General features: G+C 33.8%; 1 pseudogene; it reads left to right on the forward strand.

Moving 5' to 3' along the window:
* Positions 1 to 6274: 6274 nt before the first annotated feature.
* LOC111375353 lies at positions 6275 to 11095 on the forward strand (annotated as a pseudogene).
* The last annotated feature ends 648 nt before the right edge of the window (positions 11096 to 11743 follow it).

An 11743-nucleotide genomic window follows, 5' to 3' on the forward strand; every position in this document is an offset into this window, starting at 1 on the left:
GCGGATCGCGAAAGTTTCCAACTCCTTGGTTAAGTTCCGAGTGAATTCAACACCCTGTGGGCTCACCGTGTCCTAACTCGTTTACATGTATTCGAGGAAATATAGCGGCAATATCCCCAACCATTGACGTATGTTTCAATTTAGTTCCTAAATAGTACATTTAAATCATTTAATTTAGCTGAAGTTTCCAACATTTCAAAGAGGGTGTTCGGGAGTGATTTTTACTCAAAAAAATAATTTTTTAATTGTTATTTTACTATTTCAATCATAAAATTTGATTTTTTCTTTCATAGGAGACCTCACGTTTCTCCTAACGGTCAAAAATCAATTCTCAAAATCGCTCTCACATGGGGCCAAAATTTTCAAAGTAGCATCTATAAAATATTTTAACAATATATTTTATATGATTCATAACTTATCAACCATGCATTTCATTAACATTTATCAAAATCCGCTAAAAATTTTCTGTCTAATTGAGCCACGTTTTTGTACTAAGAATGCATTTTGAAATAGTAAATTGATAGCAAATATATAGTTATTTTATTTAAAATATGCGATTGAAAAGAGAGAGAGAGAGAGAGAGATATTCTGGATGATCAAAAAAGTGCCTAATATAATCACCATCAAACAGAGACATAATATAATAGATTTCCTGAGCTACTTTTATCAATGCCTGGGATGTACTCATAACAAATACAATATTACAGACATTTGTTTATTACACTCGAAACTTTTCTTATTGTAAGATTGATTTGATCTAAATTTTTTTAAGACTAAATTTTGTTGAAAGTAATTTTTTTGACAATGTATTGTTAAAAAGTAAGGACAAAATTAAGAGAGCTAATTGTTTCAATGGTCACTGAACTTAGGTCCATATTTTGGATTAGTCACTGAAGTTTCGAGTTTTGGTCACTGAATTTAGGTTTATATCTTCGATTGCTCACTAAAATTTAAAATGTCGAGTTTTGACCACCGAACTTTAAAAAATGTTATACGTTACTCACTGAAGTTTGAAAAATATTGTATATTACTCACTGAACTTTAAAAAATATTGTACATTATTCACTGTAAACTCGATATTTTTCAAAATTTAACAGTTATACAAGTGAGTAACGTACGATATATTCCAAAGTTCAGTAGTCAAAACTCGACGTTTTAAATTTCAGTGAACAATGTTAGACATGGACCTAGGTTCAGTGAGCAATCGAAGACATTAACCTAAGTTCAGTAATCAAAACTCGGCATTTTAAATTTCAGTGATCAATCAAAGACATGACCCTAAGTTCAGTGACCATTGGAACAATTAACTCAAATTTAGAATTTACATACACACTATTTTATTATTTGAAGGTGGTTGAAAATAAATTTAAAAAATACTAACTAAAAAAAATACTAGAAAAGGTTCATGTAGATTAATTCTAGCCCCCCAGGGCACATTCAAGTTGGCGGAACAATCACATTGGGGGCTCTGGAACCAAGTGTTGGGAGTTCGATTCCTGGTTGGAGCAGCCAAGTGATGTAGTAACCAGAGGAAGGGTTGGAGCAGCTTGGTGATGTAATAACCACGGAGGAGGGTCCCTTTGGGGAAGGAGTAAAAGCCATGTGGAAACCTGGGAACCAACAAGGGCACAACCTGCGATTTACCTCCACTAGTCACTGAGGGGCCGGGGGCTAGAGGTCCAGGATTTAGTCCGACTAAGTTGGGACACCTAGGTTTGGTTAATTCTAATCGTCACCAAACAATGTACTTTGTCTCCCAAGTGGCAGTTCTTCAAAACCCTAAAACCATGTAGTGGCCCCATTGCCACAAGTTGAAGATCCACACGATTGGAGCTACATTCATTGGATTATAGAAGATGCAACCCTCCACCCCAACAAGCCTCGAACGGAAAACTCGTATGAGACAAAGAATCTTAAATAGAATACCCTTTAATTTAGTATTAGGAAAATGCATACAAACTTGAAAAATTATTCCATACGTTTTGATGCAAGGGTCAATTTCATCATTTACGAACATCTATCTACTCATATTTATTAGTTACTCGATGAAAATTACGATACATCATATCAAATTACTCAACGATTATAGTTTTTCGAAACCCAAAAACTATGCAGTCCCATTACCACCACTTAGAAGATCATCAAAATTCGAGCAAAATTGATTAGACACCATCCCCACCCCACTTCCCAAAATTGAAAAATTCCCATGCATTTGGTCTAATTCAGTATGTTTTGGAAGTTTCCTCAATGGTATAATTGAGAATGAAATCGTCAGATTCCTCGTTAGACGGCCATGGTAGGGTAGGTGGGGTCTCCTTGTTTGTCAGTTTGTTGACAGTATCAATGCCGACAACACTTCAAGGTATCAAACTTATAATCATTAATTAATTGTTTATTGCACCATTTTATATAATTAATTATTTAACATATGTAAGTGCCACTTAATTAGTCTTCACAAAATCATTCAATAAGATGATGATTAATTGTAGCTGCTTTAACTATCGTCCGGTTAATTTGGTGACAAGTGTTAAAGAAAGTTGATTATTTTAAAGTCTTACGATAACTTTTTATTTGTGAAACTCGCTAATTTCTTCGTTCCATTTCTCTTTATAAATTATTTTAAGTTTGTCAAATGGAAGCTAAATATGAGTTGATCTAGTTAAAAGGAAGAGAAAAATAAAATTCAAAATCGTTATGTTGTTCAATCTTGTCCAATACCATTGCTTAAAATAGGCTCTTATTCAAAATTCTAAGAAATTCCAAGTGAGAAGGCTTCTATTTATTTATTTTTTTATTTCTTTATTTTTTGTTGGTGGGGAAGGGGATATTTGGAATAGTGATTTTTTGAAGAAAAGTCATGCTACATCTACATTGCAAGGAGACAATCGTCTTGGAAGAATGTGTAGTTAAATGGTTGTGTGAATATATGATTAAAAATGAGTATGAGAATTAAAGAATTTTATTTTAAAAGAAGACAAACAGGAACTTGGTGAAGTTAAACAAGGATTTGTCTTCAAAATATGAAATAAAGTATGAGGCGTAGTTGGTCTACAATATTGTTGAATGAAATTAAAATAAAAAAAAGTTTTAGCCTCTATTCGATGGGAATTAAAATTTGATTTTTAATAAATTTTAATAAAAATTAATGAAATATGTGGCTGAAAATTGTAGGTCCTATAAAATATACGTTCAAAATTAGTTATGGGAAAAAATCAAAATATTAAGTATGCACCAAATCAATTTTCAGACATTAAGCTTAAAAATTCAAAAATAGGTATTTATTTATTAATTAAAAATATTATATTAATAATAATTAAGGTCACAATTATACAATTCATGATCATAGATATAAACTTATTTCAATGGTCACAAATAAAATTTTAAAGCTTAATAAAATTTTTAGGTCGTAATTTAATTCATCAGTCACAAAATCAAAACATTTATTAGTCGCGATTCATATCGGTTACATATTATTAAATTAATTAGTCACAATTAATTTCACGGTCACAGCTTAGTGACCACGAAATTAATTGTGAATTACAATTCCATTTTTTGGATCACATATTATTTATCAGTCACAAACACCTCTCGTCGCGCCCCATCCCATCCCATCCCATCTACCCATGACAACCACACCGTTGTCGCCGTCGCCACAACAACTATCACTTCACCCAATCGTGCAAATCTACCACCACAAGAACCACACTCTGACTGCCATGAGCATCACCGACTCTAAAATCACCGTCTCCAAAATTACCACCACCACTGCACAACGTACCCAGAACACATCACCACCAATACCACCATCTCCTTTATCTCCATCCACACCACAACCACCATCCCACCAAAAAATCCACAGATCCACAACTACCACCACAGCACACTATCACCACCACCTCAAAAACCATAGCAAAACATGCCACAAAAACCAACGCCCCAAGAACCTCCACAAGTGGTACTGTGGTTAGGAAGATATTTGAAATAGTGATTTTTTGAAGAAAAGTCATACCACATGTACATGGCAAGGAGACAATTGTCTTGGGAGAATGTGTGGTTAAATGGTTGTGTGAATATATAATTAAAAATGAGTACGAGACTTAAAGAATTTTATTTTAAAAGAAGACAAATAGGAACTTAGCGAAGTTAAACAAGGAATTGTCTTCAAAATATGAAATAAAGTATGAGGCGTAGTTGGCCTACAATATTGTTGAATGAAATCGAAATAAAAAAAGTCTTAGCCTCTATTCGATGGGAATTAAAAATCTGATTTTTAGTAAATTTTAATAAAAATTAATAAAATATGTGACTGAAAATTGTGGGTCCTATAAAATATACGGTCAAAATTAGTTATGGAAAAAAATCAAAGTATTAAATATGCACCAAATCAATTTTCAGACATTAAGCTTAAAAATTCAAAAATAGGTGTTTATTTATTAATTAAAAATATTATATTAATTGTAATTAATGTCACAATTATACAATTCATGATCATAGATATAAACTTATTTCAGAGGTCACAAATAAAATTTTAAAGCTTAATAAAAATTTTAGGTCGTAATTTAATTCATCAGTCACAAAATCAAAACATTTATTTGTCGCGATTCATATCGGTTACATATTATTAAATTAATTGGTCACAATTAATTTCACGGTCACAGCTTAGTGACCACGAAATTAATTGTGAATTACAATTCCATTTTTTGGATCACATATTATTTATCAGTCACAAACACCTCCCGTCCCGCCCCATCCCATCCCATCCCATCCCATCCCATCCCATCTACCCATGACAACCACACCGTTGTCGCCGTCGCCACAACAACTATCACTTCACCCAATCGTGCAAATCTACCACCACAATAACCACACTCTGACTGCCATGAGCATCACCGACTCTAAAATCACCGTCTCCAAAATTACCACCACCACTGCACAACGTACCCACAACACATCACCACCAATACCACCATCTCCTTTATCTCCGTCCACACCACAACCACCATCCCACCAAAAAATCCACAGACCCACAGCTACCACCACAGCACACTATCACCACCACCTCAAAAACCATAGCAAAACATGCCACAAAAACCAACGCCCCAAGAACCTCCACAAGTGGTACTGTGGTTAGGAAGATATTTGAAATAGTGATTTTTTGAAGAAAAGTCATACCACATGTACATGGCAAGGAGACAATTGTCTTGGGAGAATGTGTCGTTAAATGGTTGTGTGAATATATAATTGAAAATGAGAATGAGACTTAAAAGAATTTTATTTTAAAAGAAGACAAATAGGAACTTAGCGAAGTTAAACAAGGAATTGTCTTCAAAATATGAAATAAAGTATGAGGCGTAGTTGGCCTACAATATTGTTGAATGAAATTGAAATAAAAAAAGTCTTAGCCTCTATTCGATGGGAATTAAAAATCTAATTTTTAGTAAATTTTAATAAAAATTAATGAAATATGTGACTGAAAATTGTGGGTCCTATAAAATATATGGTCAAAATTAGTTATGGAAAAAAATCGAAGTATTAAATATGCACCAAATCAATTTTCAGACATTAAGCTTAAAAATTCAAAAATAGGTATTTATTTATTAATTAAAAATATTATATTAATTGTAATTAAGGTCACAATTATACAATTCATGATCATAGATATAAACTTATTTCAGAGGTCACAAATAAAATTTTAAAGCTTAATAAAAATTTTAGGTCGTAATTTAATTCATCAGTCACAAAATCAAAACATTTATTTGTCGCGATTCATATCGGTTACAAATTATTAAATTAATTGGTCACAATTAATTTTGCGGTCACAGCTTAATGACCGCGAAATTAATTGTGAATTGCAATTCCATTTTTTTGGATCACATATTATTTATTGGTCACAAATACCTCCCGTCCCATCCCATCCCATCCCATCTACCCATGACCATCTCCACACCATCGTCGCCGTCGCGACATCCACTATCACTTCACCAAATCGTGCAAATCTACCACCACAATAACCACAATCCGACGACCATGAGCATCACCGCCTCTAAAACCACCGTCTCTAAAATTACCACCACCACCGCACAACGTACCCACCGCACATCACCACCAATACCACCATCTCCTTTATCTCCGTCCACACCACAACCACCATCCCACCAAAAAATCCACAGACCCACGACTACCACCACAACACACTACCACCACCACCTCAAAAACCATAATAAAACATGCCACAAAAACCAACGCCCCAAGAACCTCCACAAGTGGCACTGTGATGCATAGATATAACCACAGAAACTTCCACAAGCAGCGCTGTGAAGATCAGTTCACCGCTATGATACACAATGTTGAAGGAAGTAGAGATCCACAAGCAAAGTTGTCATGCCTGAACTCCACTGCACATTCGCCACCACACACAGAGCATCATGCACTAACGACCAAAGTGTATGTCATTGTGCACGACGAGATCTGAGTGTTGTGCGAGACGAGATTTGATCGTTGCTGTGCACAGCGAACGAACTCAAGCGTCATTCAGCAGCGACGCTTAAGGTGATGGATTCACTACTCACAGCGGTTGATCAACGGCGCTGGATTCGTTGTCAGTTGGTCCCCTGTCGGTGAAAGAAGGAAGATAGTGGAAGAAAAAATGGGTAGAAGGGATTGTAAAGGGGTGTTTATTTTCATATCTAATTTGTGAATAATGAAACTTCATCCTTGATCTTTGAATTATAATCTTTAAACACCCGAGGCTATATAATTTCCTCATTAGTTATTAACTTTAACTTAAATTAAAATTTGAATTTTAGTCCTTGTTTAATTCTCATTATTTTCAAAATACATTTTTCTCTTTTTTCTTTTCAACCACTCGTTTTTCAATAAAATAATATTACATGCAAACTCAAAACTTTTACTTATTTTTTAACCACACACTCCATAAATTTACATTCAAAAATATATTCTTAGCCAAAAATTGGGACTCAAACATCAGCTTAATTTATATCAAACTGGGGCTTAAATTGGTAACATAGTCCACCATGGACCCGACAATCCCTCACAATTAGAAATTTTAAAAAAATTAAAAGGATATGTTAATGGCTTTAGCTTACAAGTATCACACATCTTCTCTTTTTCTTTTCTATTTTAATTTTTTTAAATATGCGAGCCACATGTATATGTCGACACAAATTTCCCTTTTTATTTTTAATTCAATACAAATTGAAATTCCAATTTTAATGTTTGCCTAATTAATAATAAAACTAAAAACAGATTTTCATAGATTAGGGGTGTAAGCGATCCGATTTTATCGATTTTATTCTCCGACGATCATGGTTCGACTGTGCACCCTCTAGATGGTCATGGCTATCTAAGAGCATTCACCATTGATGGATCAAAAGGGCAAGTCAAGTTCATGGCTAGGTACGTTCAGACCGAGGTGCAATTCGAGGAACGTGACCCGGTGACCGGAAAGTGGCGGTTCACTTACCGGGGACCGTTTTCTGTTTTGAAAGGTGGGAAAATGGTTGGGAATATTAAGGTAATGAAAAATGTTGCAAATACCAGTGTGTTAAGGTGGGGTGGAAGGTTATTTTGTTTGTGGGAAGGTGGTGACCCTTATGAAATTCAATCCGAGACGTTGGATACTGTCGGAAAGTTCGATGTTATTAAGGAAGATCAGAAAAAAATCCCGACGACAGAGGGTTTAAAGTTGATGTTTGGGATGTTGCTGCAGAAATATTAAAGCCAATATTATATGGTAAGCATAAATCATATTATATTAGTGAATATATTTTTGTATTATACATTGAAAACTCCCCGATCCTAGTCTCAAGTTACGTGACCATTTTCTTAATAGCATGTTACACGTTACTTCGAAAACGATTGAATTGTTAGATTGATCAGTATCTAAAAAAAAAAAAAGAATAGAATATAACAATTTTCGTGTAACACAATAGTACCACCAAACCTATCCCATGTCTAAGTTATTTGGATCTTAATAACGTAACGCTAGAAATATGAAAATTGTTAAACCGTCCCCAGCACTAGTCGTGACATGGATGCACACCTTATAATAAATTATTGTGCACAAATTAAAGCAACCCACTTGTTACAACCTTTGATAAATTATAACGTTGGATCAATTTTTGTAGATGTATTCAACATGCCACCCAAGAGATTGTTGTCCCATTACAAGATTGATCCCCGAAGAGGAAGACTTTTGATCATGTCATGTAATGCAGAAGACATGTTACTCCCTCGTAGTAATTTTACATTTTACGGTTAGTATATTTTCAATATTACAAATATTATTATTATAATAATCTGAGTTTGGTAAAATATAATGGTTTGTTTCCTTTTTCCCTGATTAATTTCAGAATTTGATTCAAATTTTAAGTTGCTGCAAAGCCCAGAATTCATCATCCCGGATCACCTAATGATCCATGATTGGGCCTTTACCGATTCTCATTACATATTGTTTGGTAACCGTATCAAGTTGGACATTGTAGGTAATCAAACCATGTAGTCCAATTCTCAATCTTTTCAATCGAACTGGTCACATTTTATCAGTCGAGTTTCTACAAAATTGTTCATATCGATCAAGTTTTCACAAAATTGTACAAATCGGGATTTGAATTGCAGGATCGATGGCAGCAGTATGTGGTTTATCTCCTATGATATCTGCGTTAACACTAAATCCAAGCAAGCCCACATCTACTCTATATTTGCTTCCCAAATCGAAAACTGCAGAAATGATGGGTTGGAGAATTCCCATTGAAGATCCTTCTCAGTTATGGGTACTCCATGTGGGAAATGCTTTTGAAGAAAAAGATGAGAATGGAAATGTTGAGATTCAAATTCAAGCCAGTGGTTGCTCTTATCAGTGGTTCAATTTCCAGAAAATGTTTGGTAAATAGCCAGCCTTTCCAGAGGTTCCAATCTTATGTAACACTCACATTTTTCATTATTAGTGTGAACAAATTTTATTTTTATTTTTTCTTGTAGGATATGATTGGCGGAGCGGAAAGTTAGATCCTTCTATGATGAATCTTAAACAAGGGCAAGAAAAGTTATTACCATACCTAATCGAGGTCTCTCTCTCTCTCTCTCTCTCTCTCTCACACACACACACACACACACACTTCTTTATTCATTTGTAAGCTTTTAATAAACTATTTGAACATAATATTTAATTTCGATCTAGTTATATAAACCAGGTGTCTATAAATTTGGAGCAAAATGGGAATTGCCAGAAGTGTTGTGTAAATGATCTAAATCAATGGAATAAAGCGACAGATTTCCCTGCGATCAGTCAAGATATCAGTGGTGGAAAAAATACTTATGTTTATGTAGCAACTACTTTTGGTTTGCGCCAAGCTTTGCCAAATTTTCCATTTGATACAGTAGTAAAGCTAAACAACATAGACAAGTCCTTGCACAGTACTTGGTCTACTCGTAGACGAAGATTCATCGGTGAACCCATTTTTATCCCAAAAGGCGGAGAAGAAGACGATGGCTATCTTCTCGTAGTGGAGGTCAGAAAACATGAATAACATGGAGTTTGTGATTCATGGAGTTGCAGATTTTAACAGAATTTTGTACTTGATTTTGCAGTATGCAGTTTCAACCCAAAGGTGCTACTTCGTTATTTTGGATTCCAAACTTATAGGAGAGAAGAATACACTTGTTGCAAGGTTTGAAGTTCCAAGGCATTTGAATTTTCCTCTTGACTTTCACGGATTTTGGGCTCCTAGATAGTTAGCTCGAAGCCTAGTCACAAGTATTCTTAGTGATTTCACCACTAACTTGAAGGCAAGTGATGGATATATTATGGATTTTGCGGCTAAACAAGAGTGTGCAAATCTGAAAATAAACATTAAGTGATAAATATTTTATTTATGTAATTAATGATCGATTAATGTTGTTTGCTAGTCATCAAAGTGGCCAAATATTATGGTATTTTGAACACTAAATTACACAATGCATTTATGTCAATTACTCTTGATAGTTTGATGCTTATAAATGAAAATAACGTTATGATTATTATTGTCAAGAGTATATTGACATTCATAGATTATAAAATTATTATTGATCACCCAAAGGTTGATCAATTAATTTTATAAACCTTGAACATGATCGTGGTTAATTAATATATTTGGTAGGATGTGTTTTATTTATCCAAAGATATCATATATGTTTGATTACAGTATATTTGATTACTAGTTAAGTGAAACTAAATTAACATCATTATGTTTCTTATAATGGTATAACGTAGTATCGCCCAAAAAAGAACTAAGATATACATTTAATGTTATCTGAATCTAAACTAAGTGTTTAAGTCTAAATTCAAGGCATTAATGTTAAAGCATTTTATATTTTGCAATATCTATTCCCATCTATCTGCATTCTCATGCTTTATCTGTACCACCGTTCAATGGGGTCAATTTCTCTGACTGATGTGAACAAGTCCAGTTCAACTTAGGCGTTTTGGACTTAGACCTTGGCACTTCAAGTTGAGAAACATGTTGACTTTACTGATAAGAGCAGTGCTGATGAAAGATCTTTCCATAAGGCTTTTGGAAAGGGTCAAACATATTAAGTCTAGTGTTTATGCGAATGACCTTAGCAAAGAATATCAAGTCTACAATCCCTTAAACTAAGATTGCTAAGGAAGTTTGTGGAAAAACGTTCCTAAATAGCTGACAAATCACTTGCTGGCACACTGATGGATATCTTAACCACCATGAAATTTGATGGTTCTTATAGTATGCATGAGCATGTTACTGAAATGAATAACATTGCAGCAAGACTTAAGATTCTTAGGATGACTATGTATGAGAATTTTCTGATACAGTTTATCATCAACTCCTTGCTTCCCGGGTATGGTCCATTCCATATGAACTATAATATATTAAAGGATAAATGGAGTGTGAATGAATTGCACAGTATACTCGTGCAAGAGGAGATAAGTCTTAAGAATCAAGAAAGTCATTCTGTTCATCTCGTAAGTCATCAAAGAGCTGAAAAGAAATATAACATTAAGCAAGGATCACAAGTATTCTTAGTGATCGCAAGTGCTAACTTGAAGGTAAGGCAGTGAATAGATTTCATGTCCAATCTCAATTGAATATGTATTGTGTAAAATTTACAGCTATAAATAGTTGGAAAATGGTCTTAACAATGTAAGATGTAACTCATGCATCTTTGAACGAATTTAATTTTGACCTAATTAAAGGTAACTTGAATAGTCAAATATGTGTCTACAAACATATTTAAAAGTACAAGAGTCATGCTACACATACAAAGAGTGTTCATAATGGTGTTCACCCCCTTCACATGGAGTGTGATCCACTTTGAATAAAATATAATTTACCCGAAGTGGATCTCCCTTCATGTAAGGAGGGTGAATATCACCATGGACACTGTATTATATGCAAGTAGTATATTTCAAAAGTACTATTGTTTTGAAGAAACATTTTTTTACGATAATATACTTTGTAGTATATTTAATTACAGTTTCGTCATACAATTAAAGCCCAATCCTAATGTTTTAAAATTCTTAAATTCTCTGTTTCCCTCCTTTATCCAACAAATGTAAATGTGTGTGTGTGTGTGTGTCTATATATATATATATATATATATATATATATTTACGATAATATACTTTGTAGTATATTTAATTACAATTTCGTCATACAATTAAAGCCCGATACTAATGTTTTAAAATTCTTAAAATCTTCATTTCCCT

Source organism: Olea europaea, unplaced genomic scaffold (genome assembly GCF_002742605.1).
Source record: "Olea europaea var. sylvestris unplaced genomic scaffold, O_europaea_v1 scaffold1361, whole genome shotgun sequence".
Classification (NCBI taxonomy): Eukaryota; Viridiplantae; Streptophyta; class Magnoliopsida; order Lamiales; family Oleaceae; genus Olea; species Olea europaea.